This window comes from Phlebotomus papatasi, chromosome 1 (genome assembly GCF_024763615.1).
Source record: "Phlebotomus papatasi isolate M1 chromosome 1, Ppap_2.1, whole genome shotgun sequence".
Lineage (NCBI taxonomy): Eukaryota > Metazoa > Arthropoda > Insecta > Diptera > Psychodidae > Phlebotomus > Phlebotomus papatasi.
The window spans coordinates 48991691-49008102 of NC_077222.1; the positions used below are offsets into that span (position 1 = coordinate 48991691).

The window sequence follows — 16412 nt, forward strand, 5'->3', positions numbered from 1 at the left end:
TGTCAAAACAGAGATACTTTCAAAGGATCCTCGGTGATCCTTTCATTTTTATCAGTGTACGTTTTTTTAAGCACATCGAAAAAAATAGTGAGGAAATTTTAAAATTTCATATGGGAAATGGTTTCAAATACCCCATTTAATCTTATGCAGTATTCTTTTGTAATAAAATATTTCCATTCTGTCGCGTTATCTGATTGGCTAAAGCTTGAAAACATTCAAAACTTTAGCTAATAAAAATGAGATGGATCTATAAAATATTTAATAACAGGTTATAAAGCTTTAAAAGAAAAAATGGTTTTTAAATTTTTAATTCTGGAACTCTCAAGTAAGCATATAAGTTTAAATCCAGAATGTTGCTCTTAATTGTGTACGAGTAACATGTTTCAGTTCTTTTTTTTTTTAATAAATTCATTGAAGAAATTGTTGAAGGTCAAATCGGTCAAAAAACTATTTTCGAATAAAATATGCTTCAGCACCATAAGACCATTCCTAATTGAGATCCAACGGACGTTACACCACATACCACTTCAAAATCCTTTTTATGCTAATGAACGTAAAATGATTAAGCAAGTATTATCTCCATTTCCACTCTCTTTCGTATAATGCTGTTTTTGCAATTTGTGTTCAGAACTTCTATATCTTAAGACATAAATCATAATTGTCACTTTATTTTACCCGTACAAAGGAATAAGAAAGGAAAATTAGGGTGTCTGTGCAAAAGTATTACGATACATTTACCCATAAATTATCCATCATAATGCAATACCTTGGTATAATATAGAAAAATATTAAAATATTTCAAACTTATACTGCCTCTTTTCATGTCATTGACAGATGCATGGAGTAAAAACCTAATTGAATTAACAATCACTTCACACAAAAATCTAATCACTTCGTTCAAATAAACACCTGCTGCATCACATTTGCTGCACGAATTCACGCTAAATGCCCCCACTTTAGACACTTTTATCAAGCTTTAATTTTCTCTCTTATTTTTACCTCACCTTGCTCCTAATTTGCCTACATACCGAAGTTTTGGATATCTTTAACGCCACATATTGTCACTATCGTACTATTTTGCGTGTAAATGATGACAAATGTATGTACACAGTGAAACTTTTTGTTTATTTTGCAATAAAATTTAATATGTTGAAAGATCATTCATTACATAAATGAATTTAAACTAAACCGCTTAACAGACTAAGTGAGGATGCATTTAGAAATCAACTAATAGGGAAAAGATCTTTTTTTATTAACATTTTAATCTTTCCGTCGCGTCGGTTGCAACGAAATCAATATATTTTATTTAAGAGATTTAAGTCAGTTTATTTTCTCCAGTAAAAAGTCCTCTGTTAATGCACCATTAAGCCATTATTTGTGATTGTGGTTTAGCGTTGAGTGCCAGATTTTCAATTAATGGCATTGCCCTCTCAAGCAAAGTATATTTATCAAATTTATAAAACCCGACTGTTTCAAATTGCGGACAACTCGACAAATTTAGGGATTTAGCGGATAATTCCGTAATGGAGGCAATTCTGAAGAAAATTGATTGGAAAATTGAAATGATCGCAGACAAACACACAAATTATTTCTTCTTAACCAATTTAAAGAACTAACCTTCACACTATATTAGATTTTTTTTTTAAATTTTAAATTGCTTTTTTCTGCCATATTCTCCACACTGAAAAATGTTTAATTCTAAAAGAGTTGTTGAGAAAAATTACACCAATTTAGCTTGTATGAAGTGAAAAAAAAAGATCAGCACTGAGGTAAAAAAAGACTCTCACACAATTAATGGATTGTAATTTCGACTAATACTATTTTCCTGTTATATTCTATTCGTTGGTAACCAACAAATCACGCTGTCAGAATTCTTTGTACCTTTTTTTATCTCTTCCTTTTAGTTGCCTCGTGAATCGCACGATTGTCTACAATATTTACACTGAGCATTTTCAATCAAAAACACTCAAAAGGCAAAGATAGAGAAATAAATTTGTGTGGAAACGGTTAAAATTTTGTTAAGAAATATGCCATTAGGGAAGATCATCTTTTAGCCAGAACATGAGGTGCCGTCAATATCCGAAATAGTATAGAGTTTGTGGGTATAGAAAACCTTGAAATATTGCTAATATCAGTTTTCTTTCGGGAGTGTGTATATGGCAGAAAAAAGTGTGATGAAGAGGAAGTCCGTAGTCAAAAATGTGCTATGCTAAACCATCAATCATCATAAGCTTTTAACTTTTAATTAAAATGCTTCAAATTGAATTAAAATTTAAACGCCTTCGTAAGAATGAGAATCTTTTTAGAATGAAAATTTCTCATGCATTTTTTATAGACTTTCAATATCCTGATTCTAAAAGGGTTTTTGCGCATCCTGTCGATCCCCTTAAATTTTTTTGCAATTCTCCTTAAAAAAAAGCTATACTAGTAGTATAGAGTTAACAACTGTACATCAAAGTACCATCTTGTGCCTGAATTATATGGGTCAGAATGACGATGCGTAAAAGACGTACTGTTTATAGTTTTAATGAATAGGGTATGTGTAAAATAATAAAAGGGGTGGCCAAGTCAAAAACACTTTGCAGAATGCTAGAACTCGTGACTAAGATATTGTACCCTTAAATTTGGTTTTATATTTTTTGAATAATTATAATTACTTTTGTCATAATGTATAACACGAAAGAGATAATTCTGCAAAGTATCGCCCGTTTCATAATTTCTTTTTATGTTAACCTCGGTTCAAAACTAATTAGAGACGATTAATTTCAATTTTCTCAAAATACATAAAAACTAATTTAATTTTAAAATTCAATCCAATACATGGTCACTATAGCCGTTCATAACAGGTTCAATACAATCCAAGATGTGCATCCAGGAATTTTTAAACAAATTTGGCTTTATCAAAATCGGCTCAAAAAATCAAAAATATGAAGAAAAAAATTTCTCGATTTTAAAATTGCATCTCAAAGATTAAAAAAAATGTTCAACTAATTTATTTACGTGTATACCGAAAAACCTTGTCTTGAGAGGAAGTTTGAGATGGAAAGAAAACGTAGGTTCAGTTTTGTCACACATGGATTTTTATTGAAGATTTTTCAAAGACCCAAAGTCGCAATCTCTAAGACTTTGACCTCCAGGAACTTATAAAATAGTTTCCCTGATATGTTATTGATTTTAATCAAGTCTTTATAATAAAATAATAAATAATCAAATATAATAAATAAATAAAAAATAAACAATAAAAATTAATAAATAATTTCGTAACACCGTAAACACGATAATTGTTTTGCAAACGTATGATCGACATTTGAGAGATTTGAAAATGACAAGTAAAACCCCCCTTTGTGAAGGGGAGTTTTTGAAGTTTGACAGCTGTCATCCAGTTAATCACTTTAAGGATGGTATTGAGCTCAAGCGATGGTCGCACAATCTTTACAAAAACTAAAGAAGCTAATCAATTTTCATGACCGATAGAAAATATAATTTCATGAAAAATTAAAAAAGACATGAATAAATATTTGAAAGCAAAATGAATTCATTAACTATTCGAAGATTACATACATAATTTTAATTAATTTATTTGCATGGCCGAAATTACACTCAAAGTGGCCGAAATTAGAAGCTGGCCGAAATTTGGCACACTTACCCTAATATGAATATAAATGAAAATTTACAATTTATATTATATTTCCCTCTTCCCCTAGAGTTCGAGCAATAAAAGGGTTGTGTACAATAATCACATAACCCCGTAGAAAAGTCCCTTCATTCCCTTATTCACCATCATCACTCATCAGTTCAACCCTGAATAACCTTTATCCATTCACCACATGCTCATGCAAAAAGCAGTTTTCTCCCTGGCATATAGGCTGATAAAATCCTAAAATTACAGGGTTAGTGTGTTGAACAAAATTAAAGTTGACTTTCCATAGAATATTGCCAAAATTTTAGATAATTTATTGGTTTCCATGGAAAGAGGATTAGCCACTTAAGTTTTGGAGTGTCATTCTTCTTCCATCGCACAATATATCCATTTGGGAATAAATTGAGTTAATTCAGACTCATTTGGAAATTTATTGTTTTGCCAAAGAGACGCAACTGAAGTCCATAGAGACTCCTTCCCAAAAACTTGTGGGTCTATTAAACAACATCGAATTATCATAAAATTCAGATATGGAACCAATTTGTCTTGTGGCGTAGAAAAATCCTTCAATATGCCAAGATGGTAAAAGACTTGTGGAAAAGCACAAAAAAAAAGGCTAAAATCAAACACCAATAAAAATCCACAACAAACATAAAATATTTCAAGCAAAATTTATCACAGAGAAAATCTAAAGCAAATATGTAATACCAAATCCCCAAGATTGACGATAAGGTCAATTTCTGACCAAGTTAAGAAGAAAAAAAATTATATTTCGATCATGTCGAAAAAATATTCCATCATCAACTAATAAAATCCTCCAACTGTGAGAGACTTTGGAGGAATATCAAAGGCATCGAAAAGTCTTCTCATTTGTAATTTTCTGCACGTCTCCACTTGTTGCTTCTGGGCACACACACTAGTAGTTTGTGAATTGCGTACTTTATCCCCACAGCATAAAGAGATGGTACGATGGCAGAGATGGGGCCTCTCTACTCCTTTTGCAATAAGACAATGCTAATTTTACCAGACAACGACGATGGCGTCGCCGCAAGAGAACAAAATACACGTCAGAAAATGAGAGGAAGACCTCTTTCTCTCATGTTCCTCCCTGGAGGCACCAACGCCAGAGATGCTCCCAGATCTTCCAAGACCACTAGACCTTTTCTGCTGATGTTTGGAATGGGAAAAAAGAGGAGATCTCTCTAATGCCACCGCGCTATGGAGATGCACGCAATACAACAATGAAGGGTAACACAGCAATTACATGGTATAGAAGCTATATAGCAGAATAAAAACAACGATAGATGGAAGAGTCTTCTGACAAAAGAGAGAAATCTTTGATGACTTGTTCCCCTCTTGCATCCAACTTTATGGAGAAAAAAATTATCAACATTGAGAATCAATTTAACCCGTTTCTTGTGAATCCATCTACAAAAGAATATAGTCATGATATGATGTACAAGATCTCAGATCCGCCATGTCATATTTAAAAGAAAAAGTTTTATATGAATCTTATAAGGCGAGGTGGGGCTACAACGTGAAGGCTATTTTTTCACATATCAGGAAATTGGACTTAGCCACAATTTAATTTAGATCCTCAATTCTTTTGTATGTCTAAAATACTGGAGTTAAAATCCAGTTTCATTTAGAAATATGCGAAAAATAACGACTTCAATGTAGCCCCACCTTCCCCTAGTTGCAATTAAATTTACAGACACGTTTAGGGTGGAGTCACCACTTATGGACAGCTTAGAAATCTTAAATTCTTACATAAAACAGATTTCTAAAAATAAAAAAAAAATGTTAATCACATAATAGACTGATAATTTTATGATGTTTCGAAAACTATTTTAAATAAGAAAAATCTCAATTTTTGGAAGCTGTTCATAATTGTATAACATCCATAAGTAATGACTCTACCTTAGATTTTTATGTAAACCTGCATATTCTTAGAAAGAGAATAGAGTAAGGTAAGATGGGGTAATTTGGTAATTTCATTTATATTTTGGAATTTTGAGATTTTCTCACTGTATAAGATGATCAAAGAGAAAAAGAAAACCACGAAGAAGTACAAGACTTTACGTTCAGGAGTACTTCTTCGTGGTTTTTTTTTCTTTTGCCATCTAAGTGTTAGAAAATCTCTCAGTTCCAAATTAGACATTATTACAAATAACCCCATCTTACCCTAATCCATAAAATTGAATCGAGAGTCTTGAGAACCTTTAAAATTTCTAAATTTAAAGTCTGAACCTGTTCGGACATTATACCCGTACACTATACACTTCACTGTCTAAATTATCTTTGAAAATTTAATTAAAACCTTTAAAGCTAGATTTTCTGAACGGATTTACACTACTAATCAACAATCTAAGGATTAAATGTGAAGCTCAGAGGCAAAATTGAACATATCCTTTGGCTAAAGCATAGGATATGTTCAATTTTTCCTCTGAGCTCCACAAATATCACTAAATCTACAGGTTCAGTTTATCAGTTCCATAAAAGTTATGATCCACTTTGGCATTTTAAATTTGATTTAGTGGGATATATTAGATCATTTTATGTAATTGTTTTTATGATAAAATTGAAATATTTTACTGGTCAATTTGATTTCTAATCAAAATTTATTAATCCTAAAAGCTACAACTCAATAGCAACTTATAGGTTGAGTTAACTTTGGGAACTTATAGGTTGAGTAGAGGAGTAGTTTCTTGTTCAATGTTTACAATAAGAGTCTAATTAGACAGATTATTTAATGATATATTGAGATTCAGACATTGGGGGTGGGCTCAATTTAGAGTCCAAAGATGGTCTGAATAGGTGCATGAGTTCAAGTCCCATATATCCAAGTAGGGGAAATACCATTTTTTTAGCACATGCAGGAACCAAGGGGTTGTATAACAGTTTAATAAGTTGAAATGTAGATGGCGTTGAACAGTCGATTAAAAAAAAACAAGTCGATTAAATCACGAAATTTTGACGTTTATGGAAATTTCCAGAGGTTATTGGTGATAAGTTTTATTTCTTGGTTTTGCGCATCAAAAGTTCGAGTTACAGTGGAAAGAGGATTGAAAAAACGTAAGCAATTACTCAGGGAAAATGTTTTAGTGGGACTTGGTTACGAAAGGGCGGAAAATTTTGCAGAATGTCACTGGAAAGGGGAAGGCCACGCAGAAGGCATGGGGAGCCAATGAGGATGGAATTAGAAAGATTGCGCAGGGAGAATGAGGAGCTCCGTGGACAGCTGGACAGTAGGAGAGAAGTTGAGACACCTTGGAAGCCTACTTCGTCAGAATTAAAGGACATGGTGCCCAAATTCCGTCCCGGAGAGTCCGTCCACATGACGGCAGAAAGATGGGTGAAAACCTTGGATGATTTGGCATCCATGCATCAGTGGAGGCCAAATCAAACCCTCCACTATGCGTACGTGAGGCTCAGGGGTGCCGCGTTGGACTGGTATGAGTCCAAAAGGGCTGAGCTGACGGAGTGGGAAATATTTAAATCTCGAATTTTGGAAGCTTTTCCGGACACAAATGATTGGACCGAAACTCAACAGAGAATGTTGTCTAGAGAAAAGAAAAGCAATGAGTCCATGGAAGAATATGTATATCATATGCAGTTGCTCGGAGAATCTATCAAAATGCCAACTTCAGCCATCAATAAAATGATTGTGAGTGGGCTAACAGATCCAGCAATAAAGTCCCGCATTTCTATGGGGGAATGTGATTCAGTCGCAAAGCTTCTAATAAAACTTAAAGAAGCAGAGTCCGTGGTGAAGTTGGAGGACGCCCGGAAACATTTTTTGTCAGGCTCCAAGAAGAAGGAGGATCTGGAAAAGCAAGAGAGACAAAAAAGGGGAAGAAGCTGGGAGCAGCAACAGGGACAAGAAAACAGGAAGAAGTTCCGCCCAAATGTGCAGCAGAAACAGAAGTCCCAGAAATCAGTAATTTCTCGAGATGAGGGTAATTCTTCTGTCAAATCCGAAGGCCAACAACAAGTGTGTTTCCGGTGCAGGGAGAAAGGGCATATTGCCCGTAAATGCCCAAAATCTCCGTCGGATTTTCGGCTAAGGGCGGTGAGGCGAGCCACCGCCCTAGCAAATGAATTCAACAAGCTCGCCAGGGTAAAGGGAACTGATGTGGAAGCTTTTATCGACTTGGGAGCAAACTGCTGCACCATTACGAAGTCTGTGGCCTCAAAGTTACAGCTAGCAACTAGTCCATCATTCGTGAAGATTTATGCATACGGAGGGGGTTCTTCTACATCCATAGAAAGTGCCAAAGAAGTAGTATCAGTTGATGGGGTAGAAGGGGAGGTGAAATTACTAGTCGTGCCTGACAATAGTCAAGATGTAGAGATGGTGTTGGGTAGAAATTTCTTGACAAGTGCCGGAGTCGAGGCGATTTCAGATGAGAATACGTGTCGGTTGAAACCTATTAAAGACGCATTAGTTTTAGAGTTAGTAGTTCAAGATAATAGGGCCACACCTTGCCTATTAGATTTGATAAACGTGGCACCTGAGGCAACCTCTGATGAGAAGGATCGATTGAAGCAATTGATAGGAGAGTTTAGGGATTGCTTTGCGACCAATTTGAGTGAGTTAGGGTGTACACATATGGATGCAATGAGAATTGATTTGATTCCCGACACGAAAGCTATTCAACACAAACCACGGAGGATATCCTATGGGCAGAAGGGAGAATTAGACAAAATGTTGAACGAATTACTCGAGAATAAGATAATTCAACCCTCTACATCGGATTTTGCGAGTCCTATTGTTCTAACCGAGAAAACAGACGGAACCTTGAGAATGTGTGTAGACTATAGAGAATTGAATGATATCACAAAGAGACAGATTTTTCCGATGCCTAATATTGAAGAGCAGTTAAATAGTCTTGGGGGTAAAAGCATCTTCTCTGTATTGGATCTCATGTCCGGATTTTATCAAGTAGAAGTTGCTCCAGAGAGTCGATATTTGACTGCTTTTATTGTTCCGAGTGGGCATTTTGAGTTTGTACGAATGCCATTTGGTCTCCGTAACTCACCTGCGGTATTCATGAGAATAATGGCTCGCGTGACAGAGGGTTTGGACAAGGACAAGGTAGTAGTATTCATGGACGATATCCTTATTGCTTCCTCTACAATTGATGAGCACTTCGAAGTCCTCAAGCAGTTTCTGGAGAAATTGAGGGAAGCCAAACTGACTCTCAACACAAAGAAATGTGTCTTCTTCAAGAGATCAGTCACGTATCTGGGGCATCGAATTGACGGAAATGGTGCACATCCAGGTGAAATTAAGACTTCGGCTATAGCCGAGTTTCCCAGACCAACCAAACATGATCATGTTCGACAATTTTTGGGATTGGTGGGCTATTTCCGGAAATTTGTGAAAAACTTTGCCGCTGTGGCTCAACCACTGAATTGGTTGCTTAAACAGAAGGGACCATTTATTTGGGGTCCAGAGCAGAATAAAGCCTTTGAAAAATTGAAGGAAATACTTAAAAGTGATCCAGTCTTGGCGTTATATGACCCTGAATTAGAGCATGAGTTGCACACTGATGCAAGTAGTCATGGTTTGGCAGGAATGTTGCTCCAAGTGGGAAAAGATGGCAGTCGCAGAGCTGTTGCTTATTTCAGCAGGAAAACAACGGCAAATGAATCTAAATTCGAACCATATGAATTAGAGACATTGGCTGTTGTCGCCAGTTTGGAGCGATTTAAATATTATTTACTCAGTAAACATTTCGTGGTGGTTACGGACAACAAGGCGCTGCAGTTGAGTAAGAAGAAAACGGAGTTGATCCCAAGAATCTCAAGATGGTGGATGAAGATCCAAGCCTATGATTTCGATATCCGTCATAGGGGAGGAAGTCACATGGTTCATGTTGATGCGTTGAGTCGCGCACCACATGAACAACCAGAGGAAATGGAACCAGTTGCTAACAGTATTTTCTACTACGAATTGGAAATGGAGGATTGGGTTTCGACTCTTCAGCTCCAAGATCCGAAATTAAAGGAAATTTGGGGAGTTTTAAATGGAAGATTCGAAGGGCATCCTCAATTTAATCATTTCACAAAGGAGTTTGAGTTGAATGAAGGGAGATTGTATAAGAAAACAGAAAAGGGACTCCGGTTTATGGTACCGAAGGGAGTAATATTCCATGTAGTGCGTAGTGCTCATGATGAGTTGGGACATGGTGGATTGGACCGCACATTAGACCATTTACAGAAAACATACTACTTCCCTCGCATGAGGCAAGTGGTCAAGTCTTGCTTAGATGTTTGCATTCCCTGTCTTTATCATAAGGCGAATCCTGATGAAAGGCGAGTTGAGCTTCATACGGTGGAGAGAGTACCAATTCCATTCCGAACCATCCATATAGACCATTGTGGTCCATTTCCAAAGAGTAAGCAGGGGAATGAGTATCTTGTGGGAATTGTTGATGCATTTACAAAATTTGTGATCATCAGACCTGTAAAACGTCCAACAAGTGCTAGCGTTACTAAGTTACTGGAGGATGTGTCAGATTATTTTGGAATGCCAGAGTTCGTTGTGTCCGATTGCGGGCCAGCATTTAAGTCCAAAGAACTTGCAGCATTCTGTGAGAAACATGCATCCATATAGACCATTGTGGTCCATTTCCAAAGAGTAAGCAGGGGAATGAGTATCTTGTGGGAATTGTTGATGCATTTACAAAATTTGTGATCATCAGACCTGTAAAACGTCCAACAAGTGCTAGCGTTACTAAGTTACTGGAGGATGTGTCAGATTATTTTGGAATGCCAGAGTTCGTTGTGTCCGATTGCGGGCCAGCATTTAAGTCCAAAGAACTTGCAGCATTCTGTGAGAAACATGCAATTAAACACTCCAAAACTGCAGTATACACACCTCGTGGAAATGGACAGGTGGAACGATATTTCCGTTTCATTAAATCTTCTCTAGCGAAAATGACGGAAGGAGTGGATGGGCGTTTATGGGACAAAAAGGTTCGCGCAGTGCAATGGTCGTTAAATTCTTTGAAGAATCGAATTACTGGAGTGTCGCCTCAAGAGTTGTTGTTTTCGTACACTCCACGTAACAATTTGGGAAACCAGTTGCTGAATAGCCTGTCTGCAGACATCCAAGATTCCCCGAGTGAAATCACCATGGATGAATTCAGACAGAAAGTGGCAGACCGAATGAACCTTCATTACAAAAAAGCAGTACAGAGGCACAATGAAACTCGTGAGCCTCCAAAACAATATAATGAAGGTGATTTGGTATTGATCAGGGTGGAGCACCCTGCTACAGGTCAATCGAGGAAGTTGCTGGCGAGATATCGGGGTCCTTATGTTGTAAGGAAAGTTTTGGGTGCTGACAGATATGAAATTGGTGACACAAACACCACACAGATTACGCAAATTCCTCATCACTCAGTTCAGGCGGCTGACAGGATGAAGCCATGGCCAACACTTGAGTCATTTGAATTGGCTGAGGGTTGGGATGACGGAGAGGAATTCAATGCAAATGTAGGGAATTCGGAGGATGAGAAGGAAAATAAGACTTAAACTGTTAGATTTATATGAAGTGTGTGCGATCTGTTAGCAGTTAATGGTATTTCACTCAGGGATTAATAAGATCTGTAGGGACTTGAACTGTAACTCAATATGAACTGAAATATATTTTGAATTATGTGGTAACAGAATGGTGATGCTTATTTCTGTTCCATGTTGGATTTCTATTACCGTTTAAAGTTAATTGGAATTATTCCTTTTGTTAGATGCACTAAAAGCTAAAGTGGGAGTTATGATGATAAATTCATCTTGTTGGACCTTTGGAAGCATCCAGACCTCGGATGCTCGCTCAGGTTGAGTCCAATTCTAAGTGCATCGATTGCTGTGGTTGTGTTCAAGAATTCGGAATACAGTTATTGAAGTCCGGGTAAGCAGTTACGGACAAAGGGGGAGCGGATGGACGCAACGGCTGTTGCCGCAGAAACCCCTCTACAGTACTGCCGGTCTAATGACGCTGCAGACAGGTGTACAGTTTGTTGAAGTCCGGGTAAGCGGTTACGGACCAAAAGGGGAGCGGATGGACGCAACGGCCGATGCCGTAGAAACCCCTGTACAATACTGTCGGTCTGGTAGACGTTCTAGACATGTGTGCAGTCTTGCTGAACTCTGGGTAAGCTGTTACGGAGAAAGGGGCGCGGACGGTCGCAATGGCTTATGCCATAGAAGTTCCCCGAACAGTTCTGTCGGTCTGGTAGTCATTCCGGACAGGTGTACAGATCTGTTGGAATGTGGGTAAGCTGCAATGGAGAGAAACGTGGAAGGTCGTAGTGTCTAATGCAGAAGACATTCCCTAATATAATACTGGTGTGATAATAAGATCAGACATGTCAACTGTTGCTTATACATGAAGTAATCATTTCGAGCACCGCGGTAAGAGTTGTAGGATGCATTACACTGATATGTAAGGAACATGTTGATTGTCGCATCGTTAGAAATCAACCCTACCGACTACTGGAGTCAATTTATAAATGAGTTCCTGAAGCCAGTGGAAGTCATATTAGGGGTAATGGAATTTGGAGATAGTGCTGAGGCCATGATGCTTATATCCTTTTGGTACTGACTACACCGAGGACGGTGAGTCGTCGGATGGCCGAATTGTAGTCGAGATTTTCCACCTGATAGCGAAATAGAGCCCGGCTGGTGGATTCCCTTCCCTGTTCGCGGGAAATTCATATTTCCCGCCTCTCGCTCCAAGCAAGGCCTTTTACTGGCGGTATAGTTCTGTTGCCCGCCGTGTGGGGGATTGGCTGACAGGCGACACTGTCAGTCAGTCGGTAACATGGCCTGGAAGAGTACGGATGGGGGCACAGAGCTGGGTCGCTGCCAGGCAATTGGCCGCGATAAGCCTTGGTCTCCCTAAGGAATCTTTCAGGGCAAAAGTCCGGCTACACTTAGAATCTCGTTTTGTAGATAAATTTTACAAAATCTATTCAAACATTTTGAAAAATCCTTGGCATTGATTGTTGTTAAGAAAATTTCAGACCTTTGGGAGACTAAGCTAAACCTAATGAGATAGTGTTTTTTTTTACTTTTTTCCAGAATCATGAATTCTAATATACATTTACATTACCAGTTAACTTTTATTTTATTTTATCCTAATAGAATATCAAGCATAGTCACTTAGAAACAACTATAATCTCTTAGTATAACTTTAAATGCATCATTGCTCAAATTCATTTTCCCGGTTAATGCTTTTGATGATCGATATCGTGACTTTGGTACTTGAATTTGATCCGCTTGAAAGGACCAGAACCACCAGAACCCTCTTCAGAATATCCATATCTATACAGTGCGATAGAATAAAAGTTCTATTGAATTGTGAGTTATAGTGTGGAAGTAGGAAAAAATGAGAGAAGCACAAGATGAAAAATAAAAGAACCCCCATGGAAAGCCACACGGTCACCAGATGATATATTGACGAAGAGAACGTCCACTAAGGCAAAACATGGGATCTCCTCTTATACCATAGCAAGTTGTCCAGAGGAAAAAATATTCAAGAAAATATATATATAAAAGCAATAATAGTGAGTGGTTGAGGTATAGTACTGCTTACAATATATAGGCAACGAGATAGAATGAGAAAAGTACGTTTTTTCGTCTTTAATATATAGAAGTAGATATATATTGGAATAGGTATCTATCTCTTACAAGAGAATCAAGACCAATACAACTAGAGAGAACAGGTAAGCCAAGGTTAGAGCCATGGACTTCTTAACCATATTAAATGTTAGGATGGAAGTTCTTCAGCTCCAAAGAAGACTCACACATCTCAACCACCTGTTTCTTCTTGATGCCATCGCAACAATGAAATTTATCAGCATGTTTCTTCTGCATTTGTTTCTCTTATTTCACTCAAGAGGAATACCACCTAAGTAAAATCACCAATTGAATTCTTAAAAGATGCCTTAAGGTGCGAAGGTAAAAATTTATGCTTTTTGTTTAATAGATTATTTCTATATATGAAACTTAGAGAAAATATCTGTCTTTAGCACAATCAATTGACATTTTTGTATTTTACCTTGTCACATAAGTTAGATGATGATCACGTAAAGATATCTTATATAGATTCTTTTCCACATGCATCACCTGAATCGTCTTTTTGCCATAAATTCACGATTGTGTCTCGCAATTTTTGCACAATCCTATACACAGAAAGAACTTGAGTGGAAGAGCACAACACATAAATATAATATACTTCCTAGCAATGTGCATTAAAATAGCCAGTTAAAAGCAAGAGTTCGCGGTATAATATAAATTCAGGTGGATTGCCAAGAAAAAAGTCAATTGGTGTACATTTGAAATTTTTCAATAGGTATATACCCGGTATACCCAAAAACATCCTATTAAATTCAATACTCCCTGAAACATCTTTTATACCTCAAACCTACAACGCATCAACTTCAAACGACATTGTAATCCTTTGAGATTTGGCGGCCAAAAAATGGGCAGATGTTTTCAAATTCAGAGTCACTCGATAAAAATATTTGACATTATTTTAATTGTTTTTTCGTGTCCATTTTGCGTCAAAGAATCTCATCTAAGACTTCTTGCATGAGACGGGTGTGTTTAGCCATCGTTTAAAAAGAAAACAAAAAACTGGCAATAAGGCAGATTAAAACGAAGAATTTCACTTTGAAATAAGCACAGATGAAAAGAAAATAATAAATATAGAAGTCAAGAGACACCACCTGTTTTTATACATATTTTCTTCATCTCATATATTTCCCTAACTTTATCTATCTCCTTACATGATCAACTCAAGAAATACACCTTTCTGTCCTTTTTATTTATTTATTTATTTATTTCTTATTTAACTCTCCACCAACTCCTTCAGTCACATTCCAAATTTAGCCATTTTAGCAAAGTATTTTGCCGCAATGTTCGTTAAATTGTATTTTGCATTTAAATTTATGCAACAAGTGTCTACTACTTCTAAACTTCAAGTAGATATACTTCACAAAAATTATGTACGCCAATATAATACATTTGGACTTCCTTACATCGCGATTCTCTGTTTGGAGCCATAAAACATTTTCAATGCCAAACGTTCAACAATCGAAAGCAAATGAGTTCAATTTGCATACACGATTCTCTATACACACATATTAACACATATCCTATATGTGTACTGTTAGTGTTGATCAAAGACAAAACTAAAAGTAGACAAGTTATTTGAAGCAATTTTCTGTGATTGAAATAATGTCAGAGATCTCCGACTAAAAATTTAGCTAAGTGATGGAAAGTGAAAATAATTTAATAAAGCCGTTAGGAAAATGTCAATTCAAATTTGACAGATCGTGATTGAACAAACGAATGTTCACGAAGATTGACACAATATTTGTCAACGTGGAATTCTATGAATTTAAATATTTGAAGTTTATTTATAGATTTTGTTAAATGCCCACTAATAGCATATGAATTTGCTTTTCTGAAATCTTATCTAGAAATATTTCAAAGTCCATTCAATAATGAAGAAAAAGTAAATTTTAAATTTGCCGACTTATGAACCCAGATCATTCCAGTTTCTGATTTGAAACAAACATTTTACATCTCATGTAATATTAACAAAAATCATACACTGAATGTGTTTTTCTTTTTTTTTTTCAGAGAAATCATTCTTTAATTAGAACCAATTTAAAATGAATGATTCTAAAGGTATAATGCTACTCACTGGAAAAGTCATTCACCGATTGTTTGTCTTTTGTGTTGTTTACATACAGAGAAAATGTCCATTCACATAGTTTTATTGCTCGAACTCAAAGGAATAGCAATATATACAATTAATTAACTCTGAGTTATAAATGTATATAATAAACAGCATTATACATATGGAATTTAAATATTTAATATCATAATATATTTTATTCCCATCGTGTTGTCTGATTAGTTAAATCTAAAATGTATTGTAACTATATTTAAAAAGCGTTAGCCAATCACGGGAGATACCGATAAGACTTAAAAGGATTGCTCACCCAGTCATATTTTAGGAGCAATTTACAAATTACGGGAATGTTGGCATGGTTCGCACAGAGTGAACCTTCAAACACCGCAAATCTTCTCTCTGTTTGCAAAGAGCTACTTCGTCATTTCTTAGCCATAAGACAGATCATTATTAAGCTCATGACACGAGATGAGAAATGGTAGGTCAGCTCTTTGCAAACAAACAGAAAATTCGCATCGTTTGAAGGTTCACTCTGTGCGGACCATCCTACATTCCCCTATTAAATATATTATACTAAATATAAATATCCCCTACTAAATAAGAAATAAACGTATATAATAAATATATATTTATTATATACGTTTGGATAACATTTTCAATCTTCGAAAATTTAAATTGTATTTCGAATTCGCTTATTTCTCTGAATTACATTAAAATATTTTTAAAAGAGTTGATCAATGGTTTATAATTATAATATAACAGGAAAGGAATATTAGCCGTACTCACTATGGCGCTGTTATCTTGTAATATCGTTATCTCGTTATCTCGTTATGTTCTCGTAATGTATTTTATAAATGAAAAATTATAACAAGATAACAGATTACGGAGATTACGAGATAACAACGCCATAGTGAGTACGGCTACTACTTTGCTCTTTTTTAACATTTTTTTAAAATGAACTGAAGATTGACACTGTTGACACCTCAAACCTTATCGAAAAGTCGAAATGTCTATTCGGAAATTACAGATTCGTTAAGATTAATAAGATTACTTTTTAAA

General features: G+C 36.1%; 1 protein-coding gene across 6 annotated transcripts in view; it reads right to left on the reverse strand.

The window, feature by feature from the left end:
• LOC129804860 (ecdysone receptor) overlaps positions 1-16412 on the reverse strand; it is a 200656-nt gene that overhangs the window by 56385 nt on the left and 127859 nt on the right. The gene's annotated exons all lie outside the window — the stretch shown is intronic.